The sequence below is a fragment of the Bison bison genome, unplaced genomic scaffold (assembly GCF_000754665.1).
Source record: "Bison bison bison isolate TAMUID 2011002044 unplaced genomic scaffold, Bison_UMD1.0 scf7180017864384, whole genome shotgun sequence".
NCBI lineage: Eukaryota > Metazoa > Chordata > Mammalia > Artiodactyla > Bovidae > Bison > Bison bison.
Window position 1 is genome coordinate 11,387,822 of NW_011494956.1, and position 27,249 is coordinate 11,415,070.

Here is a 27,249-nt window from a genome sequence, read left to right on the forward strand (position 1 = left end):
GACCTGGGGAGTTTCTCTTTCAGTATCCTATCATTTTGCCTTTTCATACTGTTCATGGGGTTCTCAAGGCAAGAATACTGAAGTGGTTTGCCATTCCCTTCTCCAGTGGACCACATTCTGTCACATTCTGTCAGACCTCTCCACCATGACCCATCTGTCTTGGGTGGCCCCACATGGCATGGCTTAGTTTCATTGAGTTAGACAAGGCTTTTCAACTGTGGTGTTGGAGAAGACTCCTGAGAGTTCCTTGAACTACAAGGAGATCCAACCAGTCAATTCTAAAGGAGATCAGATCTGGGTGTTCTTTGGAAGGAATGATGCTAAAGCTGAAACTCCAATACTTTGGCCGCCTCATGTGAAGAGTTGACTCATTGGAAAAGGCCCTGATGTTGGGAGGGATTGGAGGCAGGAGGAGAAGGGGACGACAGAGGATGAGAAGCCTGGATGGCCTCACCGACTCGATGGACATGAGTTAGAGTGAACTCCGGGAGTTGGTAATGGACAGGGAGGCCTGGGGTGCTGCAATTCATGGAGCTGCAAAGAGTCGGACACGACTGAGTGACTGAACTGAACTGAACTGAACTGGAGATCTAATGGTTAGGACTCCACACTTTGGCTGCAGGGGGCATGGGTTCAATCCCTGGTTGCGAACTAAGATCCCACAAGCTGCTCAGTGTGGCTAAAAGTAAATAAAAAAAAAAATAATAATAAGGGTGGGGATATATCAAGGAACAAGACATATAAAGACAGAGTCCTTTGGGGACCTTACATTAAGGAAGGGAGACAAATAATGAAGAAATACATATTCTGGGTCTATGGTGGTCCAGAGGCTAGGACTTTGTGCTCCCAATACAGGGTGTCCGGGTTCAATCCTTGGTCAGGGAACAAGATCCCACACAACACACTAAGTGTTTGAATGCTGCATTAAGACCTATTGCAGACCTTTTTTTTTTTTTTAAAGAAATATACATTCCAATGACAGATGGTAAGTGCTATGAATGGGGTGGTACTTGGGAGTGTTCATTGTTTACGTCTCAGGTAGGTGGTCTGTTCAAAAGCTAATCAAGTGGATAAATTACCTTGGGACCAGGGGGAGTATCCCAGTTCAGCCAGTGAGAACAGCAGTTCAGTATCTCTGCGGTGCAAACAGGCCTAGGGTGTTCAAGAAACAGCAGCAAATTCAAGGAGCCTAGGGGTGAGGAGTGGTCACTGTCAGGAGATGATGGCATGGAGAGTTCATCAGGGCAGATCTTGTGAGGGCCTTGGAGGCCACTGGGGAGAACTTGCTGTTTTATGCTAATTGTGGTGGGAGCCACTGAGGACTTCTGAGTTGGGGAGTGCTATGTCCTGATTCTGCGGAGAAGGCAATGGCACCTCACTCCAGTACTTTTGCCTGGAAAATCCCATGGACAGAGGAGCCTGGTGGGCTGCAATCCATGGGGTCGCAAAGAGTCGGACACGACTGAGCGACTTCACTTTCACTTTTCACTTTCATGCATTGGAGAAGGAAATGGCAACCCACTTCAGTGTTCTTGCCTGGAGAATCCCAGGGACAGGGAAGCCTGGTGGGCTGCTGTCTATTGGGTCGCACAGAGTCGGACACGACTGAAGCGACTTAGCAGCAGCAGCAGCACTGTCCTGATTCGTATTTCAAAAGGATCAGTTTAACTCAATAGTAACTATGACCAATGGAGCCAGGTTGATGAAATGGTACCTTCTAGTGGAGGCCTGTTGCAATCAGCCATGTAAGAAAGAATCAGCATAGGCATCATCTGTTCATTACCTATAAGAAAATATCCACCTTTTAATTAATTAATTAACTTATTTATTTTTGGCTGTACCTGGGTCTTCATTGCTGCACGTAAGTTTTCTCTAGTTGTGGCAAACAGAGGCTACTCTTCCTTGTGGTACACAGGCTTCTCATTGCAGGGGCTTCTCTTGCTGCCAAGCAAAGAATCTAAGCTCACAGTCTTCAGTAGCTGTGGCATATGGGCTCAGTTGTTGCAGCTCAGGGGCTCTAGAGCACAGGCTCAGTAGCTGTGGTGCACGGGCTTAGTTGCTCTGGGGCATGTGGAATCTTTCTGGATCAGGGATGGAATCTGTATCCCCTGTGTTGACAGATGGATTCTTAAACACTAGACCACAGGAAAGTCCAATATCCACCTTCCAAAGTCCTTAAATGGATTGAAAAAGTTGTCCCATTTGATTATTTTAAAAGTCCACCAATCTCCTTTTTTACGTTTTACTTTCAGCAGCCAAAGCTTGCACTTTCTGAGAGCTTAGCAGCCAAGGTTATGGGTTCATCCCACCACAGAGGCTGACTCAGCTTGCAGCACCATCAAGGTCCTGTCTAAAAGCAAGTTTTCCAGATGTTCATAGGTCACACCTGTAGGCCCGAGATGATATGCAGAAAGTGCTTCATCAGGTGACAGAAGAAAGCTTCAGAGTAGATAGAGCTTGATCTCATCTGGTTACCACATGGTACATGCCTAGAAGTATCTGTAAAATGTTCAGAATAAGCCACCCTGTCAGCTCCAGTGTTTTCCTTTTAGTGACCTCTCTTCTTCACTCTTTCTTAGGTGGGATAATTCTGAGCCAGATTCTTTACATATTCTTTGCTTTCTAGAGTTTTCCTACAGGACCAAAATCCAATTATATGTAGCTGGCTTAAAATGCATCCCAAATAAATTTACTTATTGGCTTCCCAAAGAAAGCACTTGCACTTGAATCCCTGTCTCAGGATCTGCTTCTAAGGGACCCAAACTGAGATGCCCTCTGTGTAAAACCCTCCCCCATCCTGAGGTGGCTTTACCTGGCCACATCCGTGACTCATAAAGGCAGAGAGGATTCAGGAGAAATGAAATTTACCCATAAAGGAGCGATAAAAAAAATTACCCTATTATATCGGTGATTCATTAGCCCTTTGTGCCCTGAAGCAAAGGGCCTGACCCTATCTAGATAGTCCCTGATTTAGAGTATTAGGAGCTAACTCTCCAGAATGGATGTCTTAACCACTGCTCCTCGCCCCTCCTTGACCTGGGTTAAGTGAAGCAGGGCTATTGTGTAAGGTTCTTACCTCCTACCGCTAGAAGACACTACCTCACACCCAGAAAGCTAGGCTTCCTCCTGTTGTTGTTCAGTCTCTCAGCTGTGTCTGACTCTGAGATCCCATGGACTGGTAGCACGCCAGGCTTCCCTGTCCTTCACCAGCTCCCAGAGCTTGCTCAAACTCATGTCCATTGAGTTGGTGATGCCATCCAACCATCTCATCCTCTGTCATCCCCTTCTCCTCCTGCCTTCAATCTTTCCCAGCATCAGGGTCTTTCCCATTGAGTCAGTTTTTCGCATCAGGTGGCCAAAGTAATGGAGCTTCAGCTTCAGCATCAGTCCTTCCATTGAATATTCAGGATTGATTTCCTTTAGGATTGACTGGTTTGATCTCCTTGAAAGGCAATGGCTAAAGAATGTTCAAACAATCACACAGTTGCACTCATTTCACATGCTAGCAAAGTAATGCTCAAAATTCTCCAAGTGAAGCTTCAACAGTACATGAATTGAGAATTTTCAGATGCTCAAGCTGGATTTAGAAAAGACAGAGGAACCTGATATCAAATTGCCAACATCCGTTGGATCACAGAAAAAGCAAGAGAATTCCAGAAAAACATCTACTTCTGTTCTGCTTCAATGACTAAGCCAAAGCCTTTGACTTTGTGGATCACAACAAACTGTGGAAAATTCTTTAAGAGCTGGGAATACCAGACCACCTTACCTGCCTCCTGAGAAATCAGTATGCAGGTCAAAAAGCAACAGTAAGAACCAGACATCGAACAACAGACTGGTTCCAAATTGGGAAAGGAGTACATCAAGGTTGTATATTGTCATCCTGCTTCTTCAACTTATATGCAGAGTGCTGCTGCTGCTGCTGCTGCTGCTAAGTCGCTTCAGTCATGTCCAGCTCTGTGCGACCTCATAGATGGAAGCCCACCAGACTCCCCCATCCCTGGGATTCTCCAGGCAAGAACACTGGAGTGGGTTGCCATTTCCTTCTCCAATGCATGAAAATGAAAAGTGAAAGGGAAGTCACTCAGTCGTGTCCGACTCTTAGGATGCCATGAATTGCAACCTACCAGGCTCCTCCATCCATGGGATTTTCCAGGCAACAGTACTGTACATCATGAGAATTGCCGGGCTGGATGAAGCACAAGCTGGAATCAAGATTGCCGGGAGAAATATCAATAACCTCAGATATGCAAATGACACCGCCCTTATGGCAGAAAGTGAAGAACTAAAGAGCCTCTTGATGAAAGTGAAAGAGGAGAGTGAAAAAGCTGGCTTAAAACTCAGCATTCGAAAAATCAAGATCATGGCATCTGGTCCCATCACTTCAGGGCAAATAAATGGGGCAACAGTGGAAACAGTGTCACACTTTATTTTTTGGGGTTCCAAAATCACTGCAGATGGTGACTATAGCCATGAAATTAAAAGACGCTTGCTCCTTGGAAGAAAAGCATTGACCAACCTAGACAGCATATTAAAAAGCAGAGACGTTACTTTGACAACAAAAGTCTGTATAGTCAAATCTATGGTTTTTCCAGTATTCATGTATGGATGTGAGAGTTGAACCATAAAGAAAGCTGAACACTGAAGTACTGATGCTTTTGAACTGTGGTGTTGGAGAAGACTCTTGAGAGTCTTGGACTGCAAGGAGATCAAACCAGTCAATCCTAAAGGAAATCAGTCCTGAATATTCATTGGAAGGACTGATGCTGAATCTCCAATACTTATGCTTCTTCTTGAACGAAGGCTTAATCTTCATTACCCCAGAGAAAGAAGCATTCCTTGCAAGGATAGGTCATTGCCCATCCCCTCTTTGGCATTCTGTGTCAAGCCTCTTCTTCCTTGAGTCAGGGCCCTGACTTAAAATGATATAGCCCTTGATTTTAACTCAACCTATAGTTCCAACATGCTACACACAGATTTTAAGTCCCTAACCTTTCTCACAACCTTCCCACTTTGCTGGGGGATAAACCATGTTATCAATAAGAGAACAGCCAAAGATCATTATACTTGAATTTCTTTAAAATCTCAGAGTGGGAATGGTCTTTATGGTACAAAATCCAGAAGCAATAATACGAAAAGGTCAATAAACTTGACAAATATTTAAAATTTCTGAGTTGCTTAAAAAAAAAAAAAAAAAAGGGGGGGTTTTAAAAAAGGGAAAAAAATCTTCATGCATATTACATGGGCTTCCCAGGTGGCGAAGAGGTAAAGAATCTGCCTGCCAATGCAGGAGACACAAGAGATGTGGGTTCAATCCCTGGATTGGGAAGATCCCCTGGAATAGGAAATGGCAACCCACTCCAGCATTGTTGCCTGGAAAATTCCATGGACAGAGGAGCCTGGTGGGCTACAGTCCCTGGGATTGCAAAGAGTTAGACATGATTGAGCACACAGACAAAATGGATATACATATGAAACCACTTCAGTTCAGTTCTGTTCAGTCACTTAGTCGTGTCCAACTCTTTGCGACCCCATGAATCGCAGCACGCCAGGCCTTCCTGTCCATCACCATCTTCCAGAGTTCACTCAAACTCACGTCCATTGAGTCAGTGATGCCATCCAGCCATCTCATCCTCTGTCATCCCCTTTTCCTCCTGCCCCCAATCCCTCCCAGCATCAGAGTCTTTTCCAATGAGTCAACACTTCGCATGAGGTGGCCAAAGTACTGGAGTTTCATCTTCAGCATCATTCCTTCCAAAGAACACCCAGGGCTGATCTCCTTTAGAATGGACTGGTTGGATCTCCTTACAGTCCAAGAGACTCTCAAGAGTCTTCTCCAACACCACAGTTCAAAAGCATCAATTCTTTGGCGCTCAGCTTTCTTCACAGTCCAACTCTCACATCCACACATGACCACTGGAAAAACCACAGCCTTGACTAGACAGACGCTTTTACCTCTGATTTCAGAGAAGGATCCTGAGGTTTGGAGAGGTAAAGAGATTTTGCTCAAGGTTAGCTTGTTGAGGCACATTTCACACCCTAAGGGAGTCATTCCTGATTCTAGGAAGATGGATGAGGAAGAAGAGAGAGAAGGGGACATGGGAGGCAGAGCAGAGGAAGGGGAAGGGCTGAACTCCCAGGAGAGAAGGGGTGTCAGGGAGGGCGTGGACACTGCCTCTTCAGTCTGAGTAAGAAGACGTGGACTAAGCCTATCACCTGTCACCTGTACACTTATTGTGTGCTAGCCGTGTGCCCTGTGCTGTTTCAAGAGGGACAAGTACAGGCCTTCCTAAAAGGAGGGACAGTATGCCACTCCAGCCAGTCTCGTGGGAGCAGTGTGAGGATCAGGTGACCAGGCAGGGGGACCCAGAGCCAGCTTTACAAAACACTCTGTACTAAGAACCTGTCATGGATGCTAGGAAGGGCTGGGAATGAGGTGTGCGGCAGTCATAAAACCTTGACATCATCCTCGATGTCTCTTTCTTGCACACTTCAGTTCACTCCATTAGGAAATCCTATCGGCAGAAACTGATGCATCTTGACCTTCACTTCTTCTGTAAGGACTGGGGGTTATGGAGGGTTCTGGGTGAGCAGAGGAGGCCAGGCCGCACTGGGGAAGCAAATTCAGGAAATAAATTGCCTACAAAGATCTCAGAGAATACGGATCTGAATTTCCAAGGCCCCAGCATTTTGTTGTGATTGCTTTCCCCATTCTAAATAAATTTTCATTCACAAGCCTTGATCCTGTAGGGCTTTCTGTAACAGTCCTCTTTTCTCCCCTCCCCCCACAACTATATAAGCCCCAGAAAACTTTCATCCACTCCTGGTTTAAGGTCTCAGAGCTCACCAAGGCAGGACTTGAGAACAGAGGTGTAAATTTGTCATGAAGGTGGGGGCAGAGCTGCAGTAAAGAGTAAATCCTCATCTAACATGGCAGAAAGTCAATAGATAAATCAAGAAACCGCTATGTAAGCTTATTTTTTAGCGACATGGGGGCAACCACTAGAACTCAACAAAGGAAGTGATATAAAGGACCGCGTGGAGGGCGCAAGGGAGAGGACACTTGCTTTCATACTAAGAACACTTAAGTAGGTAATTTTATTTTGTAAAAACGTTCATGCATTACTTTGATATATTTAAAATTTTGATCTTTAAAAAAAGAAAGTAAAAAATAAAAATAAGAAATAAAACGGAACGCAAAACAAAAATAAAATGCAAACGCACACACAATAACAGATAGTGAATGGGGTCAGGGGTGGGAGAGTGGGGCGAGTGAGCGTGGTTTCTAGGGAGGGGGCGGGGCATGGGAACCCGGTCTCCTTTAGGGCCCGCCCCCAGTGAGGAAGCAGGGTGCCGGCGGTTTCTCTCTGACTCCGCCCACCTCGGAGAGCCGGAGTAGCGCAAGGTCAAGTTCTCCTTAGACCCTCCCTCTTACCCCCAGCGCGGGGGCGGGGCTGGCAGGTCCCGGGCTGACCCCGCCACCACTCCCCCCCACCCCGGAAAGGACGTTTCATGCGCAGGTCTGGCGCGGTCCTCGCCGGGCCTTCGGTGCAGGGCTGTTCGCGGGCGAGGAGCCCCGGTTCGGCGCCTCCGGGCCCCTAGTTCCTTGGAGTCCCCGGAGGCTCGCCGAGTGCCTCTGCGGAGCCCCGCAACGCGCAGGTAAGCGCAGCCATCGCCGGGCCTGTTCAGCCCCCGTTTACCCCGGCTGGCGGCCGCCGACACCTGGCCGGCGCCGGAGCGACAGGTGGAGGCGGGGCGCGGCGCCCGGTAGCCCATCCGGGTCGGGTGGACACTAAAGCGCCTCCTCTCTACCTCTGGCGCCGCCCATTCTAGCCACAGCATTATCAACCTAACCCCAGCAGCCCTGTGGCTCAAACCCGAGCCTACCTTCAGCACTCGTGCACTCAACAAATACAAATAAGGTTTCACCCAACACTGCATGCCGTTGCGCTCCGTGCTGGCGGTATAGTGCGGGCCAACGAACGTGGTGCCCGCCCCCGTGGAGTTTGCAGTCTGGTGGGAGAGACCCACAGCAAATAGATAATCGCCACACGCTAGTGCAAAAGTTGAAACTGAAAGATCGATGAAGATAGTACGTGCAGAGTGCTGGGAGAGTAGGTAGCCGGTGGTCCCTATCTATAAAGAATACCGGGAGCTCACTCTTCAGTATGAATGTAAGGGTTCCAAAGTGGAGAACCACAGAGCAAGCACACTTATTGGGAGGGACTGTGGCTTCTTTGAGAAAAGGAAGGTCTGGGGGCCTGGCCCACTGAGAGCTGGAAGAAAAGCAAGTTCCTTAACTTCCTCCTCTGTAAAATGGGACTGTTCCTCCCCATTAGCGATTGAGACGTTGCATGTAAGTAATTTAGAGGTATTCAAACGTGCAGCAAGTGAGGTAAAGGTGAAGGTGTTTAGATTGGGCAGGGCATTGATCTGGGCTGAACGCAGTGTGCTGCTTACAGGCAAACTCACTTCCCCTCTCCTGGAGTCCTGTCTCCTTGTCTGAGTAGAATCTCTCAAACAGCTTCTTCTCTGAAATGATGACCAATTTAGTCACTCACTATTTAACTGATGCCCACTCCCCACTGGTCCTGCCCTCCTGGAGCCCACGTTGGGTGAGTCAGGTGAAGTATAATGACAGTCCCAGCCTGGTGAGCGTGGTGCTCTGGGAGCAGAGCCTGACCCTCTGGCCTTCCCAGGGAAAGCCCTTCTGCTCCCAACCAGGGCCGGGTATGCATTTCCCAGAAAGCCTCGGTTGCCGCTGCCAGCTCAGCGAGCCCCCTGAGAACACAAGGCTCATACTCCTGAGCTGAGCGTTGACTTTACTATTTTCATTGGTGGCATTACCGCTTCAGGAGACAGCAACCCTGCTGGTCCCTTGCTGGACCCTCAGGGATTTAGGAGCACGTTGAGGGCTTCAGAAGACACCTGGCTGCTGACTGCTTGGTATATTTTGTTGTCTTGGATGATGCCAATTCCTTCTTTGGCTCTGTTTATAGTGTTGGTGTTGACTGAGGATTTGCCCCATGAAAACAGGCCAGGAAGCCCAGAGAGTGGCTAACACAGTTGAGTCTGGCGTGGTTTGTGAATAGTGATAAAAAGAAACAACAACAGAAGGTTGCTCGAGGAAAGGGGAGGAGAGGGCAAGCTTTGGGCAGCCACTATGTTTCCCCTCACAGACTGTGGCAATACCACTTGTGGAGAGCAAAAAGGGAGTGCTGGGTTAGGCAGTCACAGACCTGGGTTCAGATTGTTACTGCCTAGCTCTGTGTCTGGCCCTGGGCAGGTCACTTATTGTCTGATTGTGGGAGCTGAAGACAGCGTTTGATATCTAGTTGGCTCCGAAGAAATGTAACCTCCCTCCCTCTTCCCCTAAATAAACTAAAAGAGCGGTAGTAATAGTGCTTACTTCAGAGCATTATTATGGGGATTTAATGTACATAAAATACATAGGTCAGAGTCTGACATGTAGAAGTTACTGCTGCCATTGCAATTGTTATTCTTTATTCTGGGTAAAAATTGATAAAACGAGATGGGAGGTTGGTTCTGAGGAACTGTGAGGGGTGATTAGTGGAGAAGTTGGGTTATCTATTGCAGTGGTTTTACCGGAAAGCATCAGCCCTGGCAGCAGAAAGGGGTGTTCTGTGTGATAAAGGGCCTTTTGAGCAGCCAGGCTGTCAGAAGACTCAAGCCAAAGAAAAGAGCAAAAGCATGGGGGTGGGGGTGAGGGTGGGGTAGTACAGTTGAAAGAGACCTAATGTCTTGTTTGGGTTGTCTCTAGCCCACAGCTGGATGTGGGTCCCCCGTGAGGGGCTGCCCCTGCTCCTTGCTGGCCCCTGCCCTCCTATGGATATGGTAATTGCCTGAGACTGGTTGGTCCAGGAGCTGTGGAATCCGATTCTGTAAGCCCTGTACCCAGCAGAGTACTGGGGGCATAATGAATGAATGAATGAATGAATGAAGAAACCTAAACCTGCAGGGCAAATTTCCCAGTGTATTTAAGTGTGCTGTTAAAAGAAAGGAGTATGAAGATAGGGAGAGATAGCTACTGTTTTTAGGCCCTTGCTAAGGGCCGTTTTCATGTATGTTGCAACTTAGTGGTGAACACTGCAGCTTTGGAGTCAGATGAAATTGCTGGTGTGATCTCACACGCATCGCAGAAGCTCTTTAAAGTGCACTTTTGTATCTGTAACGTGGGACTCATTGTCCCTTATTCACAGGACATTCAGTAATGCTTGTATATAAGTATGTGGCTTGCTGTCCTCAGCACACAGGCTTCCCAGGAGATGCAAGAGACATGGGTTTGATCCCTGGGTTGGGAGGATCCACACACACACACCTGCACACATCCTCATCATGCAGCATGAGGTATCAGAAGTACTCAGTCAATAATAGCTGCAGTTATTATTATTATCTTGATAACTGCAGGTAATATTATTATTATCTTGATAATTCTCCCAGTGATCTCCACTGTGAAGGCAAAGAGAAGGCCACAGACACAGATGGGTGGCATTGATTCTAAGCTCAGTCCCGTCTGGAAGCAGAGGCTCTGTGCAGTCTGGGCAGACACTAACCAGACAGCTTTATGTGCATTTCATTCATTACTTAAAGCTCTTGACTATGTGAAATCTTAAAAGGAAAAAGAATTGCAAAATGATAATTTATGTGCCTTTCAAGTTCAGGTATTTTATCATCGAGATAAATCTTCCATGCATCTATGTTAAACCACTTTGGGCTGTCGAAGCTTTTAAATAAAGTGGCTCGTCCTGACCAGTGTCTGTCTTTGCTCGTTTATCATAGTTCCCTGATAGACAGACAGATCCCATTTTGCAGGGCAGGCCTCAGGACAGCAACTCCTGCCCCACTGTTTTAGACATGCAGTTCTGCATGGTGTGTTTAACAAACCACAGTGGACTCATGATCCCTTCATCACTGTCTCACTCACGTACTCATAGACCCACAGCACCAATCTTGGAACGAGGAATAGAAAGGCATTCTGTGGTCAGTGTGAACCTGGGGAAGTCAGCTCCAGGGGAATCTCAGGTTCCCAGTGATGGGTTTGGGGATGAAAATGCCTTGGATGAAAATGGCAGTGTCTTCTAGAAGTCAGGGCTGTCTGCCCTTCCCATCCAGAAGTCCCATCTCTGGGCCTGACCTCCCGCTGGGTAAAGGTCTGATCTGCATCTCTGTGCCTCCCTGCTGCCCCTGCCTCTGGCCAGAGCTTCCCTGAAAGCCAGAACCCCTGCAGCACATGCAGGAGCACAACCTGCTTAAGGAAGCCTTTCTGAATCAACCCTGCATTCCCATGGCCCCAGTGGGCATCTCTGACGGGTATTGCCTCTCCAACTACTCTGTGGGCTGTGAGCACTTCCACAGCTACTGGACTGAGCATCCCTGGTACCCAGCACCTATCTTGCTCATTGTCCTCTCTCCTCCCCGCCCCCCCACCCCCACTTCTATTCATTCTTCAGGCAGCGTCCTGGGGATTAGAATGCTGAGACGAAGTGACACAGCCTCCACCCTCATGCAGCCCAAAGACATCATGAGACACATTATTGATAAAGACAGTATTGAGCACATGACCACACATATATTGTCAAATTTTAAACTGAATTTACTGCCTTGAACGAGAAGCCTGGCATGCCAGGAGAAGCATAAGGTGGGATAGATATAGAAATGTATCAATATACATAGAAGAGACCCATAAATGTTAATTGGGGGCTTATACTCAGTTATTTATATATCTTTGAAGACTATTGGATAGTATAGTATTTTTCAGTAAATGCTGGCAAATAATATATTTTATGTGACCAGGGTAATCTTATAAGAATGTGTACTTTAAAAATCATTGTGCTTTGGCTTCAAAATGGGAGAATAATGCTAGCGCTCCAGTTTACTTAAACCCCAGGGCCCCCAGGCCACGGACTGGTACTGGCCCATGCTGCACAGCAGGACTGAGCAGTGGCTGGCCTGTTAGGAACCGGGCTGCACAGCAGGAGGTGAGCGGCAGGCAAGGGAAGCTTCATCTATATTTACAGCTGCTCCCGTCACTCACATTACTGCCTGAGCTCCACCTCCTGTCAGATCAGCAGCAGCATATAATAAATAAAATGCGCCTGAATCATCCTGAAACCACCCCACCCCCCAGTCCATGGAAAAATTGTCTTCCAGGAAATCGGCCCCTGGTGCTAACTGCTGACTTAACCCTTTACAGTTACAGAGCCCTGCCTTGGATGTTGTCTTGCTGGGTGTGCTAGTTCTCAGAATCACACCTCTTATACTGGGTGGTGGCAGCTAACGGACGTCCAGCTTGCCTCATGGCAGACCAAGCACAGTGGGCATTGAAGCCCCGTCCCTTCAGAGCCATAGGGTCCACTGAGAGCCTGTTTTTCCCTCCTTCTTTGATACCTCTAGGCACCAGGCTGAGGTTCCAGCATAGATTTTATGACGTTGCGTCTAGAGACCTATGATTTGAGGGGGAAGGACACAGCTGACTGCTCTTGTCCAGGTCGGGCGGGGCACCTGTCTGCATGCAGCAGAGGGTGGGTGGGTGGGTGGATGAGCTGGCAGCGACCTGCTCCTGCAGAGCCCTGCCATCCCAGTGTGGTCCCTCTTGAGGAGCCGGGGTCCTCTCCAGAGGGGCACCACACCTGCCTCCAGCCCAGTCAGTCCCTCTGAGAACCAGGAGAAAATCATACTAGAAGTCCAGCGTTAAATAAGACATGATCCAAACAGCCCCAGGAAACGTTCCCTCTCCACGACTGAATGTTATTAGAGAGTTACTTTATTTGTTTGGCCAGTGCTGATGGCAAAATACATCTTTGATCCCCACCTGTCTTAGAAGTGGACCTTATTATGAGAGATGAGCGGCCGTTTTCCCCGAAGCAAGGGAAGGGAAGCTGCATTGCAGTGCAGAAATTGAGCACCAGTCTTGGTGGGTTGGGGTTGACTGCTGTATTCTCAGGGTACAGCTCTAATAGGATTGCAATCGTGTGGCTCTGGAAATCTGCCTTCCATAAGGCTGACACACAGTGGCGGTATTTATGCCTCTCGGAAGTGCATGTTAAGTGGTAGGTATTTATGAAAAGGGTTCTAAGGAGTAAACATGCCCATCGGTCATCCCGGAACTTTTTAGAGCCCCTAAGATGGTTTTAAATTAGAGCCTACCTTCCTTCCTGCCGTCCCCCTTCCATCAGCAAACTGCTCCCTCCTTGCTTCCTGTTATAAAAATGAACTGTCAAGGCAGGACACAGCCCAGGTAGGAGCGTGGGAACCGACTGGGAGAATTAACATATTCAAGGCAGACATGTAAGGGGTAAGCACCTTGGTTCCGATCCTTCCCACCCAGTCACAGCACTGGCAAGAGAGGAGTGTGGAGCATGACTGACCAACAGGATCAGCCTAATTGCCCCTTAACCACCAGCACCAGCTGCTCTGCTGTCAGCCAGTCTGCTTGCTGAAAAGGGTTGGCAATTGGGGGGAACGAATGATGAAGACAAGTGATGCAAACTAAGCCAAATTTGGGCTCAGTCAGTGGCATATGGGAGAGGATGAATGTCAGTCAGTCAGGGAATCCCACCAGGCCAGGGAAAGAGCAAGCTTCGAAAGGCTAGAAGTTTCTCTCTGAGCAGGTGATCATTAAAACAGAATGCCTGTTACATGAATTAGTGTGTAGGAGTCTAACTTGAAATCATTGCTAACTTTCAAATGTTCATTTTAAAGATCAGGAATTGGTGTTTATTACTCGAACCCTATACTTAGTTTCAAAGACTGCTCTGTTTTTTATTTCTCCCATCTGGCCTTCCTTTGAAACTTTTATGATAGTATTGGTCCATCTTGTGTTAATATTTTTTTGTGTGAGATAAGGGATGCCAGTGTTGCCCAGCTTATATTTTATGACTAATCCAAGGGCTGTAGATGATAAATGTAGAGGGGCTGCCTGTTTCACATGTCACTGAATTGCTACCCTTTGGTTTCTGGAATTCTGTCTCAAGAAAATAATTGAAAAATGGAAAATGCCACTATATAAAGATGTATCATTATTTATAATGGTGAAAACTTAGAAGTGACTTACTCTACAGTATAAGAGGGTTAGTCAAGTTTCAGAGACCAGGTTGGTGGAATATTTAAAAATAGGAAGATTAGTAATGAGGGAAGTCATTACCTGTTCAGTGAACAGAACACTGTTATATGAAAGATGTACTCAAGAAAATAGTCTAGGGATGTCCCTGGTGGTGCAGGGGCCAAGACTGCACTCCCAATGCAGGGGCCCCAGGTTCAGTCTCTGGTCAGGGAATGCCACAAGTAAGACCTAGCGCAGCCAAATAAATATTTTAAAAAAATAATCTGTAAGGGATGCCTTGAAGGGACAAGACTTGCAGTTGAACAGTGGAACAATGGATACCTTTTTCTCATATTTTAAACTTTCTATTTTTTTTATTACTCTTCTAACATTTTTAAATTCTAAAACCAGCCAAATTAAACAATGATCTTTATGCTAATTGCCATTTGAAGTTCACTGCCTTCGTGGCCTTATCCTGATTAAATCTTTCACTTAACAATTTCTAAGGCCAAGTTTGGCTCCCTGCCTCTGTGTCTCTGGTCGAGGCACATCCTCTGGGTCCACTGGCTGAGTGGCCCAGAGATGTGCTAACTCTGGCCGTGCAGACAGATTTTCTGGGTTGTTTTAAGTTAGAGGAAGCTACTGCCCCTCCCTGCCCTGCAGCCTCACACCCTTCTGTCATTATTTCTCTTCCCTATTCCCCACCTAGTCCCCAGTGGTGGGTGGGGATCGGCAGTTTGGGTTTGCAACCTTTGGAGGCCTCATTGGTAAAGTTTCAGCAAACTCTGTCCACAGCACACATACACATTCACTCACACACACACACACACACACACACACACACACACACACGCACACGCTTACTCCCTAGGTTAGTTACCACCATAACTGGTAACCCACAGCACTCTGGCTTTTTGTCCTACTCAGGTCTTGGTATCCTGTACCTCGGGGCCTGAATTTTACATTCTTGACGTCAACTCTCCCTGGGTCAGCCCTGTCCCTGCATCCTCTGCTGCTTAGTGCTAGCAGCAGTTCTTGAACTCAACAGGCCATACACTGGGAAATCATGACATGTGTCCTTACTTGAGACAAAGATTTGAGTCTGCATGGCTTATTTGGGAGGAGATTCCCAAATAAAGAAGGGACATAAGGAAGTAGAGGAACGGGCCAGAGAAGCGCACATCGAGCAGGTCACCAGCGTGAACCACTGAAGTGTAAACCTACTAGGAGTCTCTAGCAGCCAGTATAGAGCACCCCTCCCAGCATTAACCTCTCCTGGGGATTCGCACCTGCCTATGTATATCTCTCACTGTGATCCATCATTGGTTGAACATTACTCCTTATGGGGAGTGATTTCTCTGGGCTTTCCAGCAGCCTCAAACACCAGGTAAAGCACCAGGGCAAAGGGATGTCGATGCAGACACACAGAAGATGCTGGCTTGCTAAACGACGAGTCCTGAGAGTTCAGGGCTCAGCTCGGACAGTGTCTCCTGGATATTCTTCCCTAAACACCATGAGAATGATCAGTGCACTAAACTGAAATAACCAAATCCATGGAACTTCCCTGGTGGTCCAGTGGTTAAAGAATCTGCCTTCCAATGCCAGGAGCGAAGTTTCAATCCCTGGTTGGGGAACTTAAATCCCACATGCCACACCGTGTGGCCAAAAATAAAAACCAAATCCGTAGTTCTGTGCTGAATCAGACACCTACTTATACTAAACTGAGGACTACATTAAGGATAACCAACCCTCAGTTTATGAAAAATCATACAACGAAAACTTTAAGTAAGAATACTACTACCATATTTTCCCCTGTACGTTGGGCTAGACTTCCAATATTTGATTTGTCACAGAACGTAAGTATTCTGCAGCCATGCACTTTGAGACCCAACACTTTAAAAAAGGGCCTGAGTATATAATAAGATTTATCTTTATTGTGGCAATGTTCCCCCTCTTTTGCTGTAGCTAGATTTTTTTCCTGTTATTTCTCAAGTACACTAGGATGATGCTAAAAGAAAAAAATCATTGGGAGAAAGCATTGAACCTCATTTGTATCAACTCATAATTAAATTATATTTCCAGTGTCATGTTTTAATATTAACACTGGATTCACCATCCTGACACTAATACCAGAGGATGGGAGAGAATTTCTGTAGTTATGGCCTTAGACACTGTGATAAATGTTTTGTAGTCATTGCCTGTATATAGAAACACTCCATCTCCAATTAAAGATTTAGTAAGCTCTTCATCAAAATATCTGTTAACAATTGAGGCGCACACTACGGCTGTGCTGACATTTCAACTTAATTCACTCTATAGTTTAACTCTCATTCCATTTTATATGCCTGTTTTTTTGTTTTTTTTTTTTCTATGCACGGAGGAGGAATAATGGCAGAAATTTGGGCACATATTGAAGATTCTAGAAATATTTCCATGTATTTATATTATTGTCTATTGGCATATTTGTGACTACAAATGAAGGCCTTTCTCCAAGAGATGATTTAAAATTGTTCATGTAGCAAGCTCAATAGGATTTAGTAGCTAAATCTCATATGCTTTGAGTTATGGGCATTTTGGTATTTGCATAAGGATTCAAGATCCTGGTGTTTTAGAGAAATGAGGCCATTTCCCTTTAAGGTATGGTTTTGATACACATTCCGTAAACACTGAGATGGTGAATGCTTGGTGCTTGCACCCTATTCCATTCCTGGGTACACAACAGACCTCATTCCCTGATACCCGAATCTGCATCCTTGTCCTCAAAGTGCTCCCTGTGGCCACTCCAGCTCACTGGTACTGGCTCCCTAGATGAGGCCTATGGGCTCCCCGTGCCATGGCCCACCTTTTCATTGTGCCATTGCTGTGAATGATCAACAAAGGAATCTTTCACAGTCTCTCTACCAAAATAAGAAAAAAAGAAGAATTTCAGAGGTGGTTGGTTCCCTTATCTTGTACTTTTTCAGCCACCTCAGTGTTGTGCAGATGGCAGTCATCCAGTGTGTTAATGTTTGTCTCCTTTTTTCCTTTTATTGTATGCATTTTGATTTTTCTCCTTCTTCCGTTTTCCCCTCTCATGTTGCTCAGAAGATAAAGCAGGGAGCCCCAAATTATTTGCTATTTGGTCTCATCAAGTTTAGTTGCAGTGCTTTGTGTTGATGGGAATGTGTTGATGATGAACGTTGGTGAGATTTTCCTTTCTTCCCCCACCTCTTCAGGAAGAGCTCTCCTCTAGAGAGGTCACAAGTGACCTCTGTGTTGCGAAATCTTCCAAAACTTTCTCAGTCTGTCTTCGGTGCAACAGTCGACACCTCTGGCCGTGCCCACCTCCTGAACTTTTCTTTCGTGCATTTTCCTCCTTCTTCCCTGATGATGATTCTTTGACTTCCACCTGTTCCCTTTCCTCCACTGATGTTTTCAGTGGGGGCATCCCCAGGCCTCCTCTCTTGACTTCCCTTAGACTCCACATGGATGACTTCATCTTCACCCCTGGTTTTTAACGACCACCTTTACGAACAATATTCCCTGGTGGCTCAGAAGGTAAAGCATCTGCCTGCAACATGAGAAACCTGGGTTTGATCCCTGGGTCAGGAAGATCCCCTGGAGAAGGAAATGGCAACCCACTCCAGTACCCACTTCCAGTATCCTGGAAAATCCCATGGATGGAGAAGCCTGGTAGGCTACAGTCCATGGAGTCACAAAGAGTCGGACATGACTAAATGACTTCACTTACCTGAACACCCTCTGCATCCTCAGCTCCATCACAGCTCCTCTCTGGAGCCCAGACCTTGGTACCCAGCAGCCTGCCAAAGGGTGCCTCTTGTGGCCCCCAAGAGCATCCACAGTCACATGTTTCATTTGTTTAGACTATTCTTACTTTCACAGGGCAACTAAATACTTGCCCCCCGGGGTGGTTTCTGCTCCCTCCTTGGGATTATAGGTAAACTGTTCTAAGCATGTCAGAAAGCTTCCATCTTGGAAAATCAAGTGTAAGACAAAGGCACAAACCAAGGACTGCTCCTCAAAACTCAAGGACTGAAAAGAAAACAAGTATTTGCTTATGGTCTCTACAATTCTGGGGGTTGACTGGGTTTAGTGAAGCAAATCTCACCTTAGGGGTCTCATCCAGGGGCAGTTAGTTGGTGGCTGGGGCCGGAGCATCTCATTGGCCCTCTCACGGGCCTGGAAGCTGGGACCTGGTTCCTACCTGCAGGAAAGCTGGGATCTGAGAACAGGCATCCCAAGAGGACGAGGCAGAAGCTCCATCACCTCTCATAACACACCCTCAGAAGGCTCAGAGCATCATTTCTTCTGTATTTATCCACCTACCCAGCTGCAGAGCAACAGAACAGAGGTAGGAGGCATGTCAGTGTCACACTGTGACTGTTGGAAATGAACCTAGCTACAGTCTCCAAACGTGTCTATCCCTTCGAGAACTACCCTAAATGCCACAGAAGCTTTACCTTTTAAGTAAAAAAAATTTTGGAATAGATGACGTATTTACATGATTGGAAAGTTAAGAAAAAAGTAAATATAAATATACACAATGAAAATGGTCTTTCTCATCCCATATCCTACACCCCTGCCTCTCCATAGACAGCCACTACCTTGTAGCTCCTTCCATCCTGCACTTACCTGCCTCCTCTCACCAGACTGTGGATCCTCTGGGTCATGAACTATAGCCGTTGTCACTCATTCCCACACTGCCTGGCACGGGGAGCTCTGTGTCCACACCGTGCGGAGGAGGCCTGTGCCAAGGAGCAGGGAAGAAGAAAGAGCAGGGTAAGGTGACTGAGTATAGGTTTCTGGGTGGCCTGTGGTCCACCTTCTCTAATTTCATTTGGAGCCAAGTCTCTTAAAGGCAGTTACCACTTGAGGCCTACGTGGGTCCTCTCTCCATCTGTCACTGAGACTGGATCCTGGTCCCACCTTGTCCTGCCTGGCTTCATGGGTATTCCCCAGGAGGCTTGGGCTCAAAGCCTAGTTTTTGTGCTGTATCCCAGTTCAGCCAAGGACCACTCTCTGACAGCTTATCTTGTCCAAAAACAGCACCAGGAGGGGTTGCTGGGGGAAGGTGTAGTCATAATATATCGTTAATGAGTTGCTGTCCTGATTAACATCCAGGAAAAGAAAATTCCTTCTTGAGGAAGTATCCTTAAATCATGTAGTCTCACTCTTTCTCTGCTGAGAAATATATTCCCTAAGGAATATCAATTGTTGTTGTTAAATTAAGGAGGCCAGTCTCTAACCCCCATGAGAAAAATTGACAGTTGTGCTAGTTGTTTTAAAAAAGGCTTTCTGCGAGTGTTTAAGATCCTTATCTGTTATAAGGAAAGAAACTTCACTCAAACTAAGTCAAGCAAAACTAGAAATATGATTATTAGAATAAAAAAAAGTTTCAGTGTGTCAGGTACAGCTGGATCCAGGTGCTCAGATGATGGACTGGGAATTGCACCTTCTCTTATCTTCCAGCAGCTCCTACCACTGTGCTGGCTTCACTCTCTAAGATAGTGACAATGGCAGCTCCAGACTTTTTATGGTGTTTACAGCTCCTGATTTCAGTGTTCATATTGAAAAGGGGCTCTGATTTGTCCTGTAGTTAAAGTTTTCTGGCCATCTTGATTGCATGACCTTCCAGAATTGTATGAGTGGTAGCAGAGCAGTTTCCAAAACAAAGAGATGCAAGACCTACACATAAAGTGGCCCATTGCAGGTGGGGATTCAAATTTCAAATTTCAGACTGTGAGGAGCACCTGAATTGCTAGTTGTAGGCCTAGGAGTTAGAAAAAAAAAAACCCATTGTACTGATGTCTCTATTTTTGTATATATTTGATTTTTTTTTTTTTTTTGGTAACAAAAAGTGCTTTTTAAAAGAAATGCAGTATAAAAAATAAGAGCAGTTTTTTTCTGACTTGGTTTGGGAATTCTCAACAAAAAGGCCTGCACATCCCTGTATGTTTATTGTCTGATTTTCTCACTCTCTCATTTTCTTTTCATTGCATAAAGAAACCTTAATCCTTACTCTCCTCTAAGCTAGAGATTGGGACGGGGGAAACACATCATATTTGACTTAAGATTTGTGGGGTGTGCTAGAAGGGGCCTGAGGGTAAGGCAGTCAGGCGCTCTTTTAAGTCCATATCTCCATGGTTCCCAGGACAAAAGGCTTGGAAAATTCCAGCCAGAGGAAAGAAGGAGTCTACGCTGTCTCCTTCTGGTGATCAGTACTAGAGCCTCGGTTAGTGTGGACAGAGCAGGTAAGAGTTTTACGGAGTCCTGGACTTCCCCACATATCTTGCTGGGGGAAGGTTGAGATCTTCAGACAGTCACAGACTGGCTGCTATAAGAAATATTAGAGAGCATTTAGGTAGCCTTTTTCATTTTGTAGGTGGGGAAACTGAAGTCAGAGGGGTTACATGACTTGCCCAAGGTCACACAGTGAATTAGCAGGAGCTGAATCTGGTACCACTTAATAGCTGCATAACCTTGAGTAAGCCCCATTACCTCTTGGAGTTTCAGTCTCCCTCACCTGTTGTGGAGACAGAATAATGGCCCCCCAAAGCGTCCACATTCCAGTCCCTGTGATTGGGTTTGAAACCTGTGATTAGGCTTGGTTACGTGGCAGAAGGGAATTAAGTTGTAGACAAAATTAATGTTGCTAATCAGCTGACCCTAAATTTATCTGGGATCATCCAAATGGGCACCATGTAATCATAAGAGTTTTTATAAATGAAACAGCAAGGCAGGAGAGGCAGTTAGAGTGATGCAATGTGAGGAAGACTCAGCTGGCCTTCGCTGGCTGGGGAGATAGAAGGGGCATGAGGCAAGGAATACAGTGGCCTCTGGAAGCTGGAAAAGGCGAGGAATGGATTCTCAGATTTTCCTGGTGATCCGGTGGTTAAGAATTCTCCTGCTAATGCAGGAGACATGGTTGCTAATCAGCTGACCCTAAATTTAAATCGATCCCTGTTCTGGGAAGATTCCACATGCCATAGGGCAACAAAGCCCATGGGCTGCAACTCCTGAGCCCAAGCTCATGAGTCTGTGAGCTGCAACTACTGAAGCCCTTGTGCCTAGAATCCATGCTCTGCAACAGGAGAAGCCACCACAGTGAGAAGCCCGTATACCCCAACAAAGAGTATCTCCTGCTCACTGAAACTAGAGAAGGCCTTCACTTAGCTACGAAGACCCAGTGCAGCCAAAAATAAACAAACAAACAAAATTTTTTTTAAGACCTCCCTTGTTTGGGACTTCCCTTCCAATGGTTAAGACTCTGCACTTCCATTGCAGGGAGCATGGGTTTAAAACCCCGGTCTGGGAATTAAGTTCTTGCATGCTATGTGGCATGGCCAAAAAAAAAAAAGAAACAGATTCTCCCTTGGAGCCTCCGGAAAGGACTGCAATCCTGCCAACACCTTGATTTTACTCATGTGAGACCCCTTTTGGACTCGTGACTTCCAGAACTAGGAGATAATAAAATGTATGTTGTTTTCAGTCACTGAGTAAAGGAGGGGAGGTTATCATGTCTTTCTCAAAAGACTGGAGTGTGAAGTCAGGGAGATAATGTCCAAAAATTGCACAGCAAACCCCCGGATTGTAGTAGATGCTTAATGAACAGGGTTGATGGTTAGCAGTGGTGGTGGTGGACAGTGGTGATCATTAACACAATGAAGGGAGAGGAGCTGATGGCAGGTGCTTCTGAAGAGCCAAGGTTGCTGCCTTGGTGAGGTGTGGGGTTCAGAGCTAGCAGGAGGCAGGTGGAAACACCAGATGGCCCAGGTCGGTGGCCAGAGGTCCCATGCAGGGAACCCTTCTGCTCTAATAGTCCACACGGCCTTCCTCCCCCAACTCTTCAGCGCTTACATCTGGCAGCACCGTCTTACATGGGAGACATGGGAGCTGGGAAGGGCTGGCCCTGGGGTCTCCCATCAGGCAAGCCCTGCTTTAGAGATCTGTGGGATGTGGGCCACTCTCTGCCTGGACCCTCTCAGCCTCGTGCCTTTGCCTGCCCTGTAGCCTTAAGGGTGATCACTGCCACCCCTGGTGGTGGCCACAGAACCTCAGGGAGCTTGTTTCGGCCCAGGCAGTGTGCCAGGCGCTCCACAGCAGAGCCTGTGTCACTCTCTCCTCCAATCTTCATGACCGTCCTCTGAGGCCAGCCGCATGGCCCATGTTACAGAGGAGCAAATGGAGGCTCCAGAAGCACAGGCCATCTGCTCAAGGTCAAACAGCTTATCAGTGGCAGAGCTGGGCCTACGGCTGGTTTCCTCTGACCAGACCCAGCCTCCTGTACAAGACTGGTCACTGGGTGGGAGAAGGCTGACTGGAGGGGCTTGGGAGCACTGCATTTGGATGCAGTGGTACTGTGAGGATGGGGTCCCACAAAGTCTCCAGAAAGGGCCCTCCCACCCTTCTGGGGATGACAGCGCCCTCTGGTGGGAGGGGGTGAGCAAGTTTGCTTCCCTGGGGCCTCATAAGGGCATTCACATCTGCTCTGTCTCTCTCCAGGTCATCTAGGCTGTATCAATATTTTACTTCCTCAAAAGACATATGCTGACATTTGTACTGTTAGATGATATTGAGGAATTTTTGTTGATGTTAATTTTGTCAGGTGTGATCATGGTATTATGAATAGGTAAGAAAGTGGCCGTGTTTTAAAGTGTCCTGTATTTTTAAAGTATTCAGAGGTGGAACGTCATGGTGTTTATAATGTGTGTACTTTAATATAATTCAAGAGGAAAGAAAGGTGAAGTAAATGTGGAAATGTATTAATGAGCGTATGGAGACAGTTGTGTTGCAGTCCATTACACTGTTTCCTCTACTTTTCTCTATGATGTAATTTTTTATAATAAAAAGTTGTTTTTTCCTTTTTTAAAATCATTTGCTGATGCTTTCGGACACACCTTAGACATAGCCCTGTACCCCAGTGGAGAAGGAAATGACAACCCACTCCAGTATTCGTGCCTGGAGAATTCCATGGACAGAGGAGCCTGGCGGGTTACAGTCCACAGGGTCACAAAGAGTCGCCTTAGAACTGAACTCCGGAAATCCACAAATAAATGACAGCGGGAGTGGGCGGGGCTTGGGAGCAGAGGGGGAGGCGCATGCAGGCAGAAGGCGGGGCAGCCCCCGGAGAGCCGGGCTCCTAGGAGAAAGATTCTGGCTGTCCTAGTTGTAGGTGCTCTTGTAGAGCTGTTTGTAGTCAGTCGGGATCTTTTTTGATGGCTGACTGCAGACAGAGTCCCTGCGGAGTGCGACTGTCCTCCACCAGGCAGGCTGAATTGTCCTTCGTGGTGGCGTTACACCTTTCATGTGATGCTAGGAGGAAAGGACTGTGGTGTTTTGTCCAACATTTTCTCACGACACAGACACTAGACGAATTCATTTGTCGCTGCTGATTCCCAAGCACATTTTTTTGTTTGTTTGGCAAATTCTGTAATCTTTTGGGTTGCACATGAAAGTTCATTTTTCAAACTTAGCATTGGAAGAGATAATCAGGTTCCCTGATCTCCCGTCAGCCTCCTCTTTCTTTCCATTTTTCCTTATCAAAATAGGCAGCCGGTGAAGAACAGCCCACAGAGTGTTTGTTCTTACTTTATCTTCTCAGTATTTCCAAGGACTTTGCCAAATCTGTAGAACTGTGTTGAACATCTTTTAATACACACATCACTGCCAACCAAGAGGCCAGCCTTGGCCAAGTACTGGTTTAGTTCTCTAAATACCATGTCATTCTTCCATGAGCACTCTGTTTCTTCCCTATAAGCCTTTGGAGATAGGAACACATAATAGGTGACCTCTGAGTGGTAATTTCATAAATTCTGGGTGAAATGAATTGTATCAGATCAATATATCTGTAGACTCATCACATTTTCTGAGCTGCAAGGGACTCTAAGATGAATCTGGTACAGCTCTGTTAGTGGAGGAAACATTCATTTTAACTGCATAGTCAATTCTCAATTAACAAGGGTAATGGAGTGGAAGGAAGTCAGTGATAATCAAAAATCATGGTGAAAATAAAATTGCAGTCAACAGTGGATTTTCTGGGGGCTCATTAACTGGTTTGTGAATTAATTGAGGTTAAGCCACAGTGGACCCCAGGATGTCATTGCCGTGGTAATTGGTCAGCAGCTGCTCACCATCTGGGCTCCACCCACCCTGTCTGTCCCGGGGAAGAGAAGGGTTTCCTGGGGACTGGTCAAGCAGAGCTAGCTGACCTTGGCCAGACTAGTACCATGAAGACACAGATTTCAGTGCTGGGAGTTAGATGAAGACTGCTTTTAGGGCTTGTTGCCCCACCCCTTGAGAAGTGGTTCTCAAACTTGAGCTTCATCAGGCCCACCTGGAGGGCTTGTGAAGCCCCAGATTGCTGGGCCCCAGCCCTGGATTCTGATTCAGTAGATGTAGAGCGGAGCCTAAGAGTTTGCATGCCTCACAAGTGCCCGGGTGATGTGATACCTGCCAGTCCAGGGACCTCACTTGGAGAACTGTGGCTTTCCAGACCATTCTGGTTCTCCCAGCTGCACATTAGAACCACCTGGGGAGCTTTATAAACCTACTGGTAGCTGATACAACTTATCCAGTTATACGAGAGGCTGTGGAGGTGGGACCCAAGAGCAGGTGACTTTAAAGCTCCGGGTGATCTGAATGTGCATCTAGGGTTGATGACCACTGCTCTCGGGAATGTTCTCCAACATCTCAGTTATCTGCATACAAGTCTCATGGTTTTTCCCCTATCTTTACTCCCTGTACATTTAATATTTCTTTAAAGTTTTTTATGTAAATAAACATTTTAAAAGAAAATTATATTCCCCCTTCATGTAGGAAAATTAGTTTCACAGGCCAGCTGTGCCTGTTACATGCTTGTAATAGCAAACACATTAAAGAGTGCTTAAATATGTATGGCTTAGAATCATCTTGCACCCCATCACACTTTGGGAGTCTCTACTCTAGAACTATGCTTTTTACTCTTTTTTCATAAAGGTGATGGAATACAGTATTTCTGCTTTTCCTCCTCTCCCACTGGTCAGGCAAGGTTGTGCTAACTCTTGGCACACCTGGTCTTTTCCCCTCAGAGATACAGGTTGGAATGCAAGTGAGTGTGATTTCATTACAGAACAGCCTTGGTTGAGAGATAATCTTTACTGTTAAGAAACGAATTCACCAGTGGGAAAAGAATCTAGATAAACTGTGGTATGGCCAGAGAATGGAGTACTACTTGGTGATGAAAAGGAATGACTGATGGACTCACCCCCTGGGTGACTCCCAGATGGTGTGTTGCGTGAAAGCCAGACTCAGAGACTAGACACTGCAATTTAGAACAGTAGTTGCTTGTGGGGAGGGGTACTGGGAGATTGAGTAGGAAGGTGCACGAGAGGACTTGGTGGGGCAGTAGGATGTTCTGGGTCTTGATAGGGGTTGGAGTTACATGGTTGCATGCATTTGTCACAGTTTGTTGAATGGTACCCTCAAGATCTGTGCATTTCATTCTATGTTCAAAAAATGGGGAAAAGAGTTAAACCAATAGTGGACTCCAGTCAGTGATATCCTTGCTGCTGTTTTCAGGGAGAAGGGTACTGCTTTCTGCAGCTTACTTTGAAAGGCATCCAAAAGCTAAGCTGGATTAATGAATGGATGGGTGGATAGATACATGACAAAACAAACACAATAAAATATGAATGGTAGAATCTGGGTAGGAGATATCCAGGTGTTCCTTTTAAAAGTCTTTCAACTTGGCAGGATGTTTGAAAATCTTTCCCATGAAAGATTGAAGAAAAATTGACATATGCATTCAAAATAGCAGACCAGCACTTCCCCCACATGTCTGAACTCTCTGTATCTGCCAGTGCAAGGACTCCCTCAGAAGACAAGCTAGAGGGTCAGAGGCGTGAGCCAGGTGTGGAAGGATGGGGGACCCTTAAGAGAGGCTGCTGCCCTAGGAGAGAGGCTCCCTGTGCTGGGGCCCCTGCAAGAGGAGAAAGTCTAGACACTCCCTTCTTCCACCTATGCTGTGTCCTGGGTGTTCCCTGGGAGGGGCTGTGCAGAGGCTGTGTCAGATGTGACCTGCAAAGACCACCTGGACCCCGTTATAGAAAGGCAGTATGAATGGGTGAGGAGTAGAGGGCCTTCCCAGGCTCCTCCAGCCAGCAGAACTCCAGCACATGCCAGCCCAGGGTCCCCCTGGGTAGCCCTGAACCCAGGGATGTGTCTGGGGGAGAGTCGGGGCACTGAGGCTTCCCATCACGGGGATCAGCAGATGCCATGATGGGCTGTCTAGGGGGCCCACAGCACTGACCAGGGACCTGAGGCATCTCCCTGGACTGTTGGGTCCTCCCCACCCTCCACATGCCCACACTACACACCTGTGACACACCTCCACAGCACAACCCCACAAGACATCCGCAAGCTGGGAACAAAACCTATAACACAGGAACTGTGAGTCGTTTAGTCTGTGTCTTACCCAGGATACAGCCCAGGGGCCAGCCTCTCAGTAGCTCTGAGGATCTGTTCCAGAGAGATGGGGAGGAAGGAAGTCAGCATATCTGAGATTTTGGCGATGGGTAGGTGTAATCAAGCACACGTCTCAGTGGAAGGTTGCTGCTAAGTCACGAGGATCAGACATCTTAGTTAACAGTTTTAGTGCCTTTCCAAGTATGGAAAGGTGCAAGAACTGGAGTTGTACAGTCAGGCCACTCAAGATGGCTGTTCTCTTGTTCTCTGGACATCCCATGCCCGACCAGTGCCTGCTTCACCTACACCCTCTGCACCGGACTGACTGGACTGACCTTCCTAGCTACTCATCCCCACCCTGACTAGTGATCATTCTTATCAAAAGGGGCTGTGAGTAGTGTGCTCCCCTCTGCTGGTTTCGCTGATGACCGATGAGTGCCGGGGACCAGCCCCGGCTGATCCAGGGAATTCGAAGCGGGGACGGCGTCGGCGAAGATCAGGAAACAATTGCTTAATTAAACATTAATTAAGGATATAAAGAGTAATAGAATGAGGATAGCTCAGTAGGAAAATTCAGTGGAGAAAAGAGGCTGAAATAAGGATAGCTCAGTGAGGAAATTCAGTGTAGAAAAGAGGCTGAATAATTCAGCCAGAAGGTAAGAGAAAGAACGACATGGTGAGACCAAGTTTCGGTGAACAAGGCCCGCACTTTATTTTCCAAAGTAGTTTTTATACCTTAAGTTATG

General features: G+C 46.7%; 1 protein-coding gene across 1 annotated transcript in view; it reads left to right on the plus strand.

Annotated features, from left to right (window-relative positions):
* The first annotated feature begins 7,398 nt into the window (after window positions 1-7,398).
* Window positions 7,399-27,249, plus strand: part of NMNAT3 (nicotinamide nucleotide adenylyltransferase 3) — a 122,163-nt gene continuing 102,312 nt past the window's right edge. The window contains exon 1 of the mRNA XM_010858205.1: window positions 7,399-7,659. The gene's annotated coding sequence lies outside the window, so the exon portion shown is untranslated. The remainder of the gene's footprint in view (window positions 7,660-27,249) is intronic.